Source organism: Schistocerca piceifrons, chromosome 2, assembly GCF_021461385.2.
Source record: "Schistocerca piceifrons isolate TAMUIC-IGC-003096 chromosome 2, iqSchPice1.1, whole genome shotgun sequence".
Classification (NCBI taxonomy): Eukaryota; Metazoa; Arthropoda; class Insecta; order Orthoptera; family Acrididae; genus Schistocerca; species Schistocerca piceifrons.
In genome coordinates this window covers 760691161-760707597 of record NC_060139.1, presented here as the reverse complement: position 1 = coordinate 760707597, position 16437 = coordinate 760691161, and the positions used below count along the sequence as shown (strand labels likewise).

The 16437-nt window shown below is 40.6% G+C and overlaps 2 non-coding genes across 2 annotated transcripts; one reads left to right on the top strand and one right to left on the bottom strand.

The window, feature by feature from the left end:
• Positions 1 to 978: 978 nt before the first annotated feature.
• Trnaa-cgc lies at positions 979 to 1053 on the bottom strand. The gene has a single exon. It is a non-coding gene; the product is annotated as a tRNA-Ala (tRNA).
• A 471-nt stretch (positions 1054 to 1524) lies between these two features.
• On the top strand, positions 1525 to 1599 carry Trnap-cgg. The gene has a single exon. It is a non-coding gene; the product is annotated as a tRNA-Pro (tRNA).
• The last annotated feature ends 14838 nt before the right edge of the window (positions 1600 to 16437 follow it).

The following is a 16437-nucleotide window of genomic DNA, read 5'->3' as shown; positions in this document are numbered from 1 at the left end:
ATGACATTTGTGACAACTATAGTGCGCGTCATTTATGACAGCGGCGGAGTTTAGGTTCGTTCTGCGCATCTGACGTCACAAAACACAGTCAGCCAATGAACAGAGAACGACATTGCCAGAGCTCGACTGCAGTGCAGAGCACGGACGAGTGTCTTCAGTTTTAGAAACGTTCAGTCATAAATAAAGTAATTGAACAAAGGAAATGTCTTGATAGCAGACTTCCTTTTATACAAAGTTTGGAAAAATCATTCTTTGTACCAATTGCTTCAGATTCTGTCAATTAATTAAACCAAGCAAGCAATAAGCCTCCTAATTCAGGCTGTAGCAAGGAAAGGTGTTTGTATCATCCTCACGAACCGCTTTTTCGCAATAAAGAACAGCGATAATTGTTTATTTCCTACTGTACTTCGACGAAACGTGAATAATTTATAGTCATACCAATAGTGTTTGTCGGTATTTCGCGTGATATTTTAGAGTCCTCCATGAAATCTGTTGAACGACGAACTGTGTTAGTGTAATGGTTATGGTGTTTGGCTACTAAACGAGAGGTTATGAGTTCAAACTTTGATTGGTTCTATATATTTTCTTTATTTATAAACAATATTGAAGTGTCTTACTTCATGAATTTTATTCGTTTCAATGTAATTTTTTGTAATTTCTAGTGCTTTGTCTCTTCATTATAATCATAATAAGTTTTCGGTTTTCCTAATTGTGTCCTCCAATGTTTCATTTCACAGCAATTAAAAACAGTGAAAAGGCACATATACAATATTAATGTTATCTGTTTTGTTTGTACATCTTTTCTTTCGCACTCGCTGGTTTACTATTCATATTGAGTTATATTCTTTTGCGACAGTATTAAAAGTATTATTTAGAGCAGAATTTCGGCTCGTACGTTGCCGAGATACTTCATTATGAGATTTTCACTCTGCAGCGGAGTGTGCGCTGATATGAAACTTCCTGGCAGATTAAAACTGTGTGCCCGACCGAGACTCGAACTCGGGACCTTTGCCTTGCGCGGGCAAGTGCTCTACCAACTGAGCTACCGAAGCACGACTCACGCCCGGTACCCACAGCTTTACTTCTGCCAGTACCTCGTCTCCTACCTTCCAAACTTTACAGAAGCTCTCCTGCGAACCATGCAGAACTAGCACTCCTGAAAGAAAGGATATTGCGGAGACATGGCTTAGCCACAGCCTGGGGGATGTTTCCAGAATGAGATTTTCACTCTGCAGCGGAGTGTGCGCTGATATGAAACTTCCTGGCAGAGGTCCCGAGTTCGAGTCTCGGTCGGGCACACAGTTTTAATCTGCCAGGAAGTTTCATATCAGCGCACACTCCGCTGCAGAGTGAAAATCTCATTCTGGAAACATCCCCCAGGCTGTGGCTAAGCCATGTCTCCGCAATATCCTTTCTTTCAGGAGTGCTAGTTCTGCATGGTTCGCAGGAGAGCTTCTGTAAAGTTTGGAAGGTAGGAGACGAGGTACTGGCAGAAGTAAAGCTGTGGGTACCGGGCGTGAGTCGTGCTTCGGTAGCTCAGTTGGTAGAGCACTTGCCCGCGGAAGGCAAAGGTCCCGAGTTCGAGTCTCGGTCGGGCACACAGTTTTAATCTGCCAGGAAGTTTCGAGATACTTCATTGTTTGACACAATTCTTTGCTTCGCTGCTTTGGGAACATCATATTCAATGTTTTCGTCGACTGATCTATGTTTTTTGTTTAGGCAAGAATTTGCTGTACATTGTGACAAACACAAATTGTTTGCGCACTGCGCCTCACTGGCAATATATTTTAGTTTCTATGTTTTATTACGTCCACAATTCAGTTTTGTGTACTTCGCCAACTTTGTTTTAATCTGAACGTTTTAGAAAAAAGCGAAATGACTCTGGTATAAATAAAAGTTTTATTACAGTCGCTAAAGATGGAATATTTCCGACACCTATCTGGCACTTAAACCAAACAGATATTGTTATACAGTACATTTTATATGAAATTTAGGTATCTTGTCCACATTTCACTCTCAACATTGTGGCAACTAAAATCTTCCATACGGAAAGTATGCGCTATGGACTTTTACCTCTGCAAACTCTTCAAAATTTCGTGCAATGGTTTACTACATTTAAAGCTGCACAATAACTGCGTTGAACATCGAAACAAAATTAAGTCATATATGGGGTATCAGTCAAGAAGATGTGTAAAAAATCAAATTTTTGGGCCAAATAGTTTTTGTGAAATCGAATTATAAGTGTGTCAAAGCAGTCAGAACACCATGGGTCTGCACAGGCGAGCAGTGCAGTGATCACAAAATCGCGCATAGCGCGGAATGCAGGGAGCACGTCTCTGTAGCAGCGAAAGGGTTAATGCGGCCGTGGTGGCTTTACTTCATAAACTGCGCTCTCCCCCCTAAACGTAAGTTTGCGAACTATACTATACTATGGCGCTGCTTCTCTTGGCGCGTGCGTCGTTTGCAACTGGCAACGCAGCAATCTCCCGCGTCTGGGCGGGCATGCGCGAGCCGCCAAGATAAAAGAACTGAACTATAGCCATCAGCAATTGGCAATGGGTTTACAAATAAGATACACATACCCCAAAAGTATTGCTCTAGTACATTATTTTATTGCAAAAAAGCTTCCAAAAAAGAAGTTCTATTCCCAAAATCGCAGTTGATACATATCATGATTACGGGTTCCAGCAAAGTTATGATGCCATCTTTAGATCTGTAGCTGTTATAAATATATTACAAAATCTATAATTATCATACGTAATTTCGAAGAAAAGTTGACTCTTATTTACATATCATCGAATATGTGAATTATAAAGCCGTAGCGTGACCCACTGCTATCTGCCCACTGAAAACATGGAGGCAAACAGTGAAATTTAAAATATTATGTAAAAGAAAGCACTAAAAAAGTTTATGGTAACTCCACCGTCATAGGCTAAATTAAAGTCTACCTGAGAGAAATGACGCTCCCGTGAAACCATAAGTACACTAAAATATAAGCCATAACTGTAACTGCACGGCACAGAGGTGTCAAATACACCAGAAAGATCACATCTACTGCTGTCAGACCCGCTCCGTACTGGCGGGAATTTGTCAAAATAGCTGCGTAATACTACAGAGTACCACCAGGCGGCAGCTATCTCGTACATTACAACATACTGTATAATGTAGGGACGTACAAAGTAAACCAATTTGTGTACATCAACAACAAGCTTACAAAAATCACTGCAGTAATTTTTTCCATCACACTGATCGAAAAATACTTAGTGAAAATAATTTGCATATTCGTTACGTATGAAATGACGTTCCAGCTTCAAGGGATAATATAATCAGAAGTTAAAATGCAGTGATAGGAATGTACATATTTGCGCTCATATTTATATACAATACAAAAATAAAGCATGTTAAGATATATGACGCCATACGATTACAAAATCTTCGAGATGACAGAACAGAGTATATTATAATACAGACAATTTGCACAGACGATAAGGCTATGTTTATCTAACCTGGAAGTGTTTCTACATTTATATATAGAGGCCGTTCTCCTTCTGACAATGTCATGTAATAACACATGATTTTATGTTTAAGGCTGTGGAAAACATTGAAAGTTTTGAGAATGAAATACAGTAGGGACAAGGACTTATTTGTTAATCACAAATAACGAGATTATAATAAAGATACAGATATTTCCATTTACATAAACACATTAAACATTCAAAGCTAAAAATAAGCAATTTAGGATGCAAATTAAGTATTCATTCGTCTGCAATACTGAAGGTAACAGTCCGAACATTGAGAGTTATGACTAGTACATCGTAAGCCCTGATTTCCTCATAAAATCTCTTTTGCATGCTGCTTAGGATGTATTTCACCAGAATTTCTGTTGTTTTCATTATAATTTTACGCCATTCCTCTAGTAAAGCGTTCTGTTGGTTATGTGATGATTCCTAATACTTTTGTTGAGCCCTTTCCAGAAATTCTCTATTGGATTAATGTCTGGAGATTGCGGTATGTGCGGGAATCAAAAGGTTTTTTACCATGTTTATGTTAACCTTATTGTCCATAACTCCATAAATAAAAAACAAATCTCCCAGACGATTTTCACACATGCAGCCCCCAGTGAGTACTGAACCCTCTCTATATTTAACGGAGGCTGTTATATTCCTCTCCTCAAGTTCACAGTTCTTTTCTCACTACACTGTTTCTCGCCCATTTAACTTAAAAGGCTCAAATCGACTCTCGTCAGTACTTCTTCCAGGAAACAAAGCCATCGGATTTACATTTTTTGCAAATGTAACTCACTTCCTTCTGTTAATTTTACTGCTGTAAGGTTTTCTGCTGACTGTTCGAGCTCCACACGCGGCTTGATAAAGCACATTTATTACAGTCTCTGCTGAAACTGTTTCCTTTGTGCGTTTCAACTGCAGAAGCAAGTTTTGGAGCACTCAGTTTTGGATTCTTCTTCACTTTTGTACGTACTCGTAGCTCTTGTTTTTATATCTCTGAGAGAACTGTAATTCGACAGCTTCATGACTGGTTTTCATACACTTCCCTCTGATTAATCCTGTGTATAATAGTCTTCACTGTTCTGGTTGTTTGTCAATGATTTCTCCGACTTTTTACTGTACATGGTGTGAAAACTTCTAGTTTTTATGTTTTCGGGTGTGCTCTCGGTGGAAGGTCACTAAAGGCGTAACCGCTTTGCCCGGCGTTCGTATTTTTCTGTAGGTGATCCCCTGATTAGTGTCCCGCAGCAATCTGCTAACACTGATGCACTCCACTTTACATGGTATCTCATTTCCATATCCGAAATTTACTGGTGTAAATCTGGTAAAGGTAACTTTAAGGACATGTTGCTCCCCAGTTTACTGTAGCAGTGCATAAGATTTGTCATAAAATCTTTAGAGTTTTCTGCCCTCTTATTTCCTGGAAACTTTGTTGACACTTGAACAAAGGCAGTCCAGATAACTCTTCATCACCAGTCACGATGGTGTTGAAATGCTCATCTTTGTACGGTTTGCGTATCTGGATACCCGCGAGCATCCGATATTTCATTTTTGTTTTTCTAAGACATGGAAATTTATCGCACAAACAGAGAAATGCATCTCCAGTTTTGTCCATGGCCTTAACCAAGTTTTCCATTAGGCCCAGTTTTATATGAAGAGCAGGGAGAATTATGTTCTTGGATTTGACGAGTGCTTTGTTCATAATATTGTTAGAACTTAGTTCAAGTGATTGACGCGCAGGCGAATCTTCCTTTTTATATGGAAGTGCTTTGGTGCACTATCCCAGAAGCACAAAAAGCGATAGAATTTGGTGTAGCCATTTTGCAGCCAAAGTAGTATGCCTGTGACTTTCTGATTCCCAGAAATATGTCATCTAAACTTATCATAGCTCAATCACAACTAAAACTATTTCATGTTATCATATGTCTCTTTCATTTAAGATGCATACGCAATCGGAATCGATGGTATAACGTTCCCATTTTACAGTTGAATACATCTGAGACTTACTTTGGAGCTCCCATTTGTACCTGTGGATCACTACAAAATACTTTGTTTTTTCCACTCTCGGAAAATAGAGGGAATGGCGTTTGGTAGTTACGGAAGGCAGCACATTACTGTCTATACTTTATTATCTAGACAATTCCATTGTTCTAGTCTTGACGTCAACAGTACAGCTTTACCTTTCGGCAATTTCGGATCCCTCACTACGTCATTAAGCTCACATTGTGTTATTTTATTAATCTCTGTACACTCATCGTTTAACATAAAATCAGGACCTCTCGAAAAACTGGTTTTTGAAGGCGTGGTGCAGTATTAGTTTCACTACCGCTCTCATCATCACAGTCAGGTGGGGCATGAACAGGCAGTCCGTCTCCTTAAGGTACTGCTTGCACGGCCGACGGTATGTTAAGATATGTCAAGAAGACTTTTTCTTCTTGCAAATACCATGTGTTAATGGAGCTGCCATACAAAACTGGCAATCATTAACATAATTTGATGGTTCTCACCACATTATGGGTATAGCAAAGCCCATGGAAGATCATTTACGAATAACCACGAAAAGCAAACTCGAGACACAAGATATGCATCACACTTGAGGAACTCATGGCTTGTTCTGGTCCCTGATTTTACAGCCAACGTGAAGTCCGTACGCCTTCCTGAAATATGGTATTACTGATTGCCTTTGCGATTTCAGTGTACCCTCAACCAAAAGTAACAAAAACTGAAAGCACTTTCTACATATTTGCGAGTTTACGTATTTGCGAGGCATATTGAATCAGAAGAATTACAATGACGACATGCAGTAACTACACTTCAGTAACACGTTCATCCAGCACACGAACAGAACACAGCTTGTAACAGATTGAAACTACACTTAAACGAAACATGTTCTGCTCTCCCTTCCTCTTCTCCTTCCAATAAAAATAACGCTAAAATAGATACAGCTATTATTCCCTGATACTTCGTTAGTCTTTACACCAACAGCGAGTTTTCGAAGCCTGTATGGGAAGGAACTGACAATGAATGGTAATAAAATATAATTACAATTAAATGCAGCCTTCTTTAACTTTGAATCGAGAGTGAATTCGAGTTTTTCACTGTCATTTTCGTGATCGATGTAGTTAATAAACATTTATGTCATCCAACTTACATTTTCACCGTTTCCTTTTCGAAACAACCTGCTGCAGACATCTTTCTTTTCGTCTGTAGTTTCGCGACTTCGCGAGATGTCTGGCTTACATATCACTCAACGAATCTGAAAATAGAGGGAGAACTATCCGCTATAGTGGACAACATACAACTGCTTAAGGAAAGGGAGAAGGGTTTGTGTCTGTGCGGCACCATGCGTGGGATCTATTTTGCTGGACGAACCTTCTTTCATATGAATAAGTATATGATTTTAAATAACTTGTATTTGTTCACAAACTGGGCAGCTTATGAACCAAAATAGTATTTTATCTCTAAATGTAGATTTTAACCGATGTAAGGCAATAGTAGTTCTTCTTTCCTAACTGCGCTTTTATGACTGCGCTTGTTATATTCTGAGTAAAGTGACCGGGTGCACACTTTTTGAAGTCATTGTACATTTTCTGTGTGAAAACACATTCACATACTTGGCATTAATGGAATTTTTACTGTTCTTTGACACATAAATAAAAATTAACAAATGTAGTGTAATACCACACGAAGATTTATCCTTAGAGCAGGAGCTATCAAGCAGCAGTAACTAGTTTTTAATACTTTCATTAACTGCCACTGCATTCAGTTTCACAAGGAACGTTTTAAAGTATTTTTATGGTTGCATACTTTCTTCTTGTTTGTGCAAGAGCAAATCGTGGACTGTGGAAGCCATTTTTATTCCTAGTCTTTTATTTATGAAAGCTACCTTATTTTTTCAGAAATATCTTGTAAGATAGTAATTGTCACGTGGAAATGTTGTTAGTATACCTGTTTCTTTCAAAAAATGCATCTTCGAAATTTGAGATAACGTATTAGCCTCAAAAAGTGTTCCTGTGCAGTGAACACCCTGCGTCAGCGAGTGGAACTGCCCTAGAATATCATTCTTTTCAAAATAACTGCATGAGATCCAAATCTCTGATGTCTCCATAGTTAAAATGCGTGATTACACGATGAGTAATACTGCCCAATTCAAGCGTTTGAGCATTTGCAAGGTGAACATTAATAAAGATGACGATTATGCAGATTGATGATGCCAGTTGTGGCAACGGATGCTTCGTCGATAAAGCTCTCCTAATAATACCTGCACTCGGAGCAGGCAAAAGGGATAGTATCGATTGTCAAGCAGGATATACATAACCTTCGGCTTGCCTCTTACTTGGAGCTTGTACTAGGGTTCATCTTATTATCCTGTAGAAACCGGTACCCCAAATTTGGTGTACGCACAGTTCACCGGCTCCCTGCACGTTTGTTTGTCTGAGAGCGACCCGTGATCACACAGACGCCCAAAAAGGGCTTGAAATGTTGTGTGATTGGGTTGGTGTCTGTGAGGGTACTTGGCTTGGTACATCCGTGCTGCCTCTTGATCACTTGTAAGTAGGCTGTTTAGGTTTTTTTATTGGTAACGCCACCTCTGTATCACTGGCTGTGCTGTGTTCGGTCTGTGTCTAGTTTGCATTGTTGTCTGCCATTGTAGTGTTGGGCAGCGGCAGCTGGATGTGAACAGCGCGTAGCGTTGCGCAGTTGGAGGTGAGCCGCCAGCAGTGGTGCATGTGGGGAGAGAGATGGCGGAGTTTTGTAATTTGTCATGAACTGCTATATATATTATGACTATTAAGGTAAATACATTGTTTGTTCTCTATTAAAATCTTTCATTTGTTAACTATGCCTATCAGTAGTTAGTGCCTTCTGTAGTTTGAATCTTTTATTTAGCTGGCAGTAGTGGCGCTCGCTGTATTGCAGTAGTTCGAGTAACCAAGATTTTTGTGAGGTAAGCGATTTGTGAAATGCATAGGTTAATGTTAGTCAGGGCCATTCTTTTGTAGGGATTTCTGAAAGTCAGATTGCGTTGCGCTAAAAATATTGTGTGTCAGGTTAAGGACAGTCATGTACAATTTTTCTAAGGGGACGTTTCATACTTCCTTCTGCCTGTCCGTACACAAACACGATCTCGGTTTGTACTCGATATGAATATCGATTCTGCTACTTACAGTACGCTGCGTCAGCCACACAGCCTGCAACACACAAGGAACACACGGCACGTGGTTAGATGAACTGTCATTCGTCAGCTCCATCTACCGTGGCAACGATGCATTTCCGCACACAAGTTCAAAGGACTTTTATTCCTCCGTTTCCAATCTGACGATCGCAAGGAATTTGTATCGTAGATAGTCGCAGGTTTCGGCTTTATGAATGTTCACCCTATATTATGTAACTTCTAATTGAAGTTCTGAAAGCTATTTACATATAGGAATTCGAAATTTCCAATTGACGTATCATTTCCCTCGTTTGCTTTTGAAGGGCCATTTATTCAGGGTGAGACAGCCAAGACAGCTCCCCTCCCACCCCCCCCCCCCCCCGAAATGTAACCAGAATGATAATTCGAGGTGTTGTTTTCACCAATCTGTAGAGGACAATATGGCGACTTTCCTGACGATCGCAGGGAATTTGTATCGTTTATAGTCGCAGAACTCCAACAAGGAAGTTCTTTTTCTAAAGGAACTGCTGCATTTCTTTTTTTCTGTAGCATCTGAAAGACGCTTAAAACAGAACTTTAACGACATAACGTTTGTGGTACTCGATCAGACATTATCAAAACAACAGCACCGCAAAACACTCTCTCGCCGTTAGCAGAAGGAGTTCAGCAGCTAACTGCCACATTATATGAAATACAACGTAACTCAGGTACGGTTCGTGTGTTTATTACCACGGCTGTCATAGCAATTTCTCTAAATGTTGACCATGAGTATTGCTACACGCTATAAAACGATTCTGGAGAAACAAAAGTGCACGTTCAATTTCATATCCAGTTAATGGCAGCACAGGCCTTGTTGTAAGGCATTTCATACCTTAGAGAGTTGTCGTTGTTGCCTTACAGACCTCTTAAGTATACAACTGTTAAGTTTCGTGAGTGTGCAATCTATTTTGCATTTCCTGAACGACCGTTCCACCGCACTCAAAATGTTCTCTTCTGAGAGTCTGGCATTCCATGCACGGAATGGGAGAGACATCCGTCATTAGGTACTATGATAGTTGCCGCATGTCCAGTGGGATATCTTCCACTAACTACGCAGTAGCATACTTTAAGAACCCGATTTAGATTCGCATTAATAAAACAGGGACCAATGACTTGTGACTTTAAAAACACGCTGCAGACTTAGAGAGAAAAAAGGAAGAAGCTAGATGTAATTTGGCGACTATAAACGACAAAAATTAGTTGGGAAGCACAGAAAATTTGTCATTCTGTCCGTTATAACTTGGTGAAAACCGCACCCCGATATATTTATTCATTTTGGATATGTATGGGATGGTATGTCTTAGCTGCCTCACCCTATATGTAGTAAGAATAGTGGTGGTCTCTATATAAAACCTTGTGAAACAGTATAGTAATTTGTTGTCACTAAAAACAAGATTCGTCAAAAAAGTGTACGAGGTATCTGCCTCCTATGAGTTACATACAAGATGAAAAAGTTACTGACAATTGATTGAAAGTCATAAAACCTACGTGGAGACTATAAAGATAATAATCAGATTCAGTTCCACAAATTTAATTCCTAGAACACGGCCAGTTTGGACTAGGGTGACAGTTATCGCCGGAAAAACCGGTTTTCGGTTGTCGATTATGATTTATGGCGGAGGGCGACCGTTTTAGGCTACATCGTTTTTTTTCTGTCAAAACCGCTCAATAAAACTGATTTCTGAATTAATCGATTTTCGGTATTCCTTTTCTCGCTTTTATTTCCAGTAACAGACATAGTCATAGAACATAGATGGAAAAATTTTAAGACTCCCCACAGACTCTTCTTTATTTGTCTGAAGATAACGTGCGGAATCAAAATTTCAAATATAATAGGTAAATAAAAGTGAACTTCATCCGTCTACCATTCGCCGCTTTTCTCTAAAAGTAATGGGGGCTGAATACAACAAAGGAATCCCAGTAACCTTCCGATTCTAATTTTCTTTGAACTCCGTTCAAAGTCATGTTGTAATCGAGGACGATAGCAGTACTTGGGAGTTACTAATAGTCATTGCTAAAGGGTGAAACCTGAGTTTTAAGAACTCTATCTTTCGTGTTAAGTTGTCCGATTCTTAAGACTACGTGCAGATTAAGGCATATTATGTGGACACCGGCAGCGGATCACCGACTTCGTATTTTCATTGTAAGCTGTGAATCAACTCTTATGTTTTTAATTTATTGCTGATGCCTTAATCCCCTTCACTTTTATTATTTTGTAGAAACATCAGACAAATATGAACTTTTCTGGGTAAAATTTGTATGTTTCTTTGTCTTTAATTATTTCGAATGAAAACCCCATATTGTGCTCAAATATATTTATTTGCTTCGGTACAGGATATAATTCGTTTTATGCTGACGAAACAAAAAATTCAAACGCACAATTTAGACAGCAGGTAAAATGGAACATATACCAGGAACGAAAACATGACAATAATTAACATTTCAGCAATAAATTAATCCAGTGGCCAATATTTATTGTAAAGTCTCTTCACAAATACTCGCCCTGTAAGGTGTTGATCTGTACGTCGAACTCCTTTCATCAGCAACAATATAATTCAAAGATGATACTATCCTTTCAGAATCCACAGAACATCCTAACAACAATAACTATTGTTAACCTACAGATGAAAGGTCTGGCATACACCATTTACTCTGCTCCCATGAAAACGGGCGGATCACTGCTTCTTGGCAGGAAAAGACAGAAGCTACACCATTGTCCTAGCACTGCTGTACCAGTTCTTATGTCGTGTGTATTGCTTGTGTTTTTAACTGTCGATCTTGTTATTAAAATAGCACTGATCGCTTTTCACATTTTGTGTAATAACCCAACATTTCCAAGCAATAGAAACTTTACGAATCGACTTCGTCCATTTGAAAAAGAGTTTTATTTAGAAACGAAAAATCTTAGCACCGTTGCTATGTCAAATTGATATGTTAGTAAGAAATAAAAATACCGGTTACATTCGAGACCAAATAGTTACCAAAAAACACCTGTTATTGTGAATTAAAATACCGGTATCGGTATTAACCGGTCGTATGTTCAATCCCTGCTTTGGACTAGAGGCCAGTATGAACTGCTAAGTAAAGCTCGTATTAACCTTGAAAAAATATACATAAAAATAAAAATCAGAATCCAGCTCAAAGTAAGTGTAATCATAACAGTATCTGATAAAATACACTCCTGGAAATGGAAAAAAGAACACATTGACACCGGTGTGTCAGACCCACGATACTTGCTCCGGACACTGCGAGAGGGCTGTACAAGCAATGATCACACGCACGGCACAGCGGACACACCAGCAACCGCGGTGTTGGCCGTCGAATGGCGCTAGCTGCGCAGCATTTGTGCACCGCCGCCGTCAGTGTCAGCCAGTTTGCCGTGGCATACGGAGCTCCATCGCAGTCTTTAACACTGGTAGCATGCCGCGACAGCGTGGACGTGATCCGTATGTGCAGTTGACGGACTTTGAGCGAGGGCGTATAGTGGGCATGCGGGAGGCCGGGTGGACGTACCGCCGATTTGCTCAACACGTGGGGCGTGTGGTCTCCACAGTACATCGATGTTGTCGCCAGTGGTCGGCGGAAGGTGCACGTGCCCGTCGCCCTGGGACCGGACCGCAGCGGCGCACGGATGCACGCCAAGACCGTAGGATCCTACGCAGTGCCGTAGGGGACCGCACCGCCACTTCCCAGCAAATTAGGGACACTGTTGCTCCTGGGGTATCGGCGAGGACCATTCGCAACCGTCTCCATGAAGCTGGGTTACGGTCCCGCACACCGTTAGGCCGTCTTCCGCTCACGCCCCAACATCGTGCAGCCCGCCTCCAGTGGTGTCGCGACAGGCGTGAATGGAGGGACGAATGGAGACGTGTCGTCTTCAGCGATGAGAGTCGCTTCTGCCTTGGTGCCAATGATGGTCGTATGCGTGTTTGGCGCCGTGCAGGTGAGCGCCACAATCAGGACTGCATACGACCGAGGCAGACAGGGCCAACACACGGCATCATGGTGTGGGGAGCGATCTCCTACACTGGCCGTACACCACTGGTGATCGTCGAGGGGACACTGAATAGTGCACGGTACATCCAAACCGTCATCGAACCCATCGTTCTACCATTCCTAGACCGGCAAGGGAACTTGCTGTTCCAACAGGACAATGCACGTCCGCATGTATCCCGTGCCACCCAACGTGCTCTAGAAGGTGTAAGTCAACTACCCTGGCCAGCAAGATCTCCGGATCTGTCCCCCATTGAGCATGTTTGGGACTGGATGAAGCGTCGTCTCACGCGGTCTGCACGTCCAGCACGAACGCTGGTCCAACTGAGGCGCCAGGTGGAAATGGCATGGCAAGCCGTTCCACAGGACTACATCCAGCATCTCTACGATCGTCTCCATGGGAGAATAGCAGCCTGCATTGCTGCGAAAGGTGGATATACACTGTACTAGTGCCGACATTGTGCATGCTCTGTTGCCTGTGTCTATGTGCCTGTGGTTCTGTCAGTGTGATCATGTGATGTATCTGACCCCAGGAATGTGTCAATAAAGTTTCCCCTTCCTGGGACAATGAATTCACGGTGTTCTTATTTCAATTTCCAGGAGTGTATATATTAATACGTTAAATGAATCCCAGCGTTTCAGGGATGCTATTGCCATAAACCATTACATCACAAGTATTGTTTTATGACACGGTGCATTCTCATTGATATAAACAACTTTTCCTCTACTGTGCATAGCTGACAAAGTTGTAATATATGTTCTCACACCACATTTAGCGTTTTCTTCAATGTGTTAAGTGGACCACACCCTAACCATGAAAAACACCCCTATCCCATAACAGCACCACCTCAGTGCTTCATTGTTGGCACTATACTTGATGGGAAGTAACGATCTCCAGGCATTTGCCAAACTGAAACCCTTCCATATGGTTGCTATAGGATACATATAGCGTGATCCACAGTTGAAAATCACATGGTTCCAGTCATACACTGTCCACTGGGTTCGTTCTTTACACTACCTAGCTTTTGAGGAGCTGCTCCAATACTGTACCCCTTTTAACTCACAACGCATCGTCACTCTGCGAGCTGGACCGCTGGTCGCAGTCTGCTGGTTTCAAGTGATTTACTACACTTACCCTCTACAATGCTCGATGGTCCCTTTATTCAACAGATGAGGTCTGACAGATCTCGGTTTATCTATGGTTTTTCCTTCGCGTTTACACTTTACGATCACGTCACCAATAGTGGCAGCTTTAGAAGGGTTGAAATGTACTCTATGGATTTGTTACTTAGGTGACATCCTACTACTAGAGAACTCATATTAGTCTTTAGGACAGTATTTATTGATATAGTATTGCCTTACGCGTTTCGACCTTAAGAGAAATAAACGAAGCGGTTCAGTTACATAAAACGTGCTTAGTAAAGACGGAAGAATCAAGCACTCAGAAAAAAAAGAAAAAAAAACGTTATTGAAATTTATGAAACACACATCGTAAAAAAAATTTGGTTCTTATGTGTTTCTGGTTGTATCGTCAGTGGAAGACCGCTAGTTTCCACAGTTTAATGGTTCTTTCACAGTGTATTATGGCCCACAGTCTTCGAATAGTAGAGTGCACATTATGCATGAAAATACGATCTGGCAAATACTAATTTTTCTTGCAGTATATCTTGAGCTATATATTAAATACACAGTCATCTGGTGTATTCCTAACCTTAATTATTACGCATTGTATTTTAATACACCGATGCCTCTCTCTGCAAAACTGTTAGTCCTACACGTTTCCTATCATTTTGTGTGTAACATTAGAAATTTTGGTATAATTTGTGGCTGGAATACCAATATACCGATTGTAACGTTTTTATGCATATATTATCGATGCTAAATTACGCAACTGTTATCATTTTATTGAACAGTGACATGTGCACTTGTTTTAATTACGTTTTTATACACTGACACCTTCTTGTGGCGATAATTTTTCTTTCATTTCCATTTCACGAAGTACGTTTTATGTAAGCGTATAATTTTTTTTTCAATGATACCCTTTCATATGTTCCTGTTACAGATCTGAAAATGTCGCATTGCCGATGCCCGTAAGGTAGCGCAAAATAAATAAATAAAGTTTAATATCAGTTTTTGAGTGCATTAAAATGGCCACAACCTCTAGCAAAGCATTTATGCATTTTGCTACTTCGGTGTAACTGAGCTCTCCTGGCTGGCCCTTGCAGCCATTGCTCCTTCTCTCCTAGCAACAGTCGACACACACATCCTTTTATACTAGGTGTCCAAGTCTCGTTGCCTCTAGGGCTCAATTCCGCATTAAACAGAGGTGTCCGAGAATTTTATTAAATAGTATGCACATGTCCCAGACGTTGCGTAACTACGGCGTTCTTTTGAAATTTATGTAGAAACTCATAGCATCGTCTGGTTAAAGCGATGTGCGCCTCACGGTACGTGGTAGGACGGAGTGCTGTTGTCACATAGCGTAACGGAACAGTATTTGAGTGCTCAATGTGAATGTAAAATGGAGAAATAAATATAAACATGTTTTGCGGAGGAAAACTACAAATGTGAAGACATGAAATTCTGTAAAATGACTTTTTGACGAATAAAAGCAAAAATGAGGACCAACATTAGGAACAAACGCCTCCAAAAATATATATAAATTTGTTAACACGTAATGTGAAGCCAAGTGCTGATAAGTCTTTTCTGAAGATATTTGTCTGGAGTGTGTCGTTGTGTGGAAACGAAACGGGGACGACAAGCAGTACAGGTTAAAGTGGAATAGAAGCTCATGAAATAATGTGTTGCAGAAAAACGTAGAGGATTCGATGGTAAGATAACTAATAAGAAGTTACAGAATCCGATCAGGGAGAATGCGGTTTTGTGGTACAATTTGACTAAAAGATGGGATAAGGCAACAGACACATCCTCAAGGGTCATGGAGTAGTTTCGTAATGAAGTTCAGGGCAGGGATAGAATTTCAAAAGAGGACTGGTGCTTCGCTGCAGTAACTACATTCAAATGGACGTAGGGTTGCAGTAGTTACGCAGAGGTGAAGAGACGGGCGCAGAATCGATAGGCGTGGAGGGCTGCATCAAACTAAACGGTTGGAGGGAAGGCTACAACAAAGAAGAAAGAAAATGATATAATCACTGGAAATCCAAAAATCAATGTTCTATTCTTGCCCCTTCACTGCTTTCTGCATAATTCTGTTTCGAGGACGCTGTTTTAATAAGTCAGAAAAACTTTCGTTTCAGGCTACATTGGAATAACAAATATACATCGTCTTTTGAGGTACATACTTCACACATTCAAATCGCATTCTCTCATAATAGTGCGGATCAAAAAATATCGACTGGATGAAAAAATTGCTGAAGCTGCAAATTTTTGTACAGTACGAGGTGGGATTATCATGAAGAACATACTAAAAACATTGACCAATGGCATGTGACCGAGGGGGTCCGGGAAATGTAGAGGTCAGCTATTTAGGTTTTTCTTTAATATTTATTGAATCGCAGATTTGTGTGAAAATAATTTCCTGTAAAAATTTAAACGACATTAAATTTGCTACAAAACTGTTGCCCAATTGGCCGCACCGCTGAAGCGTTCGCGGAGTAAGGGCGAAAAGTTCCTGAAGACCGTTACCTAGCAAGTCGCAGTTACCCTTTAAGAACAGCTTTAGCTATGGTACCTATGTTAACTGTTTAGAATTTCGATCATGAGTTTATCTTACAGGGCTACACA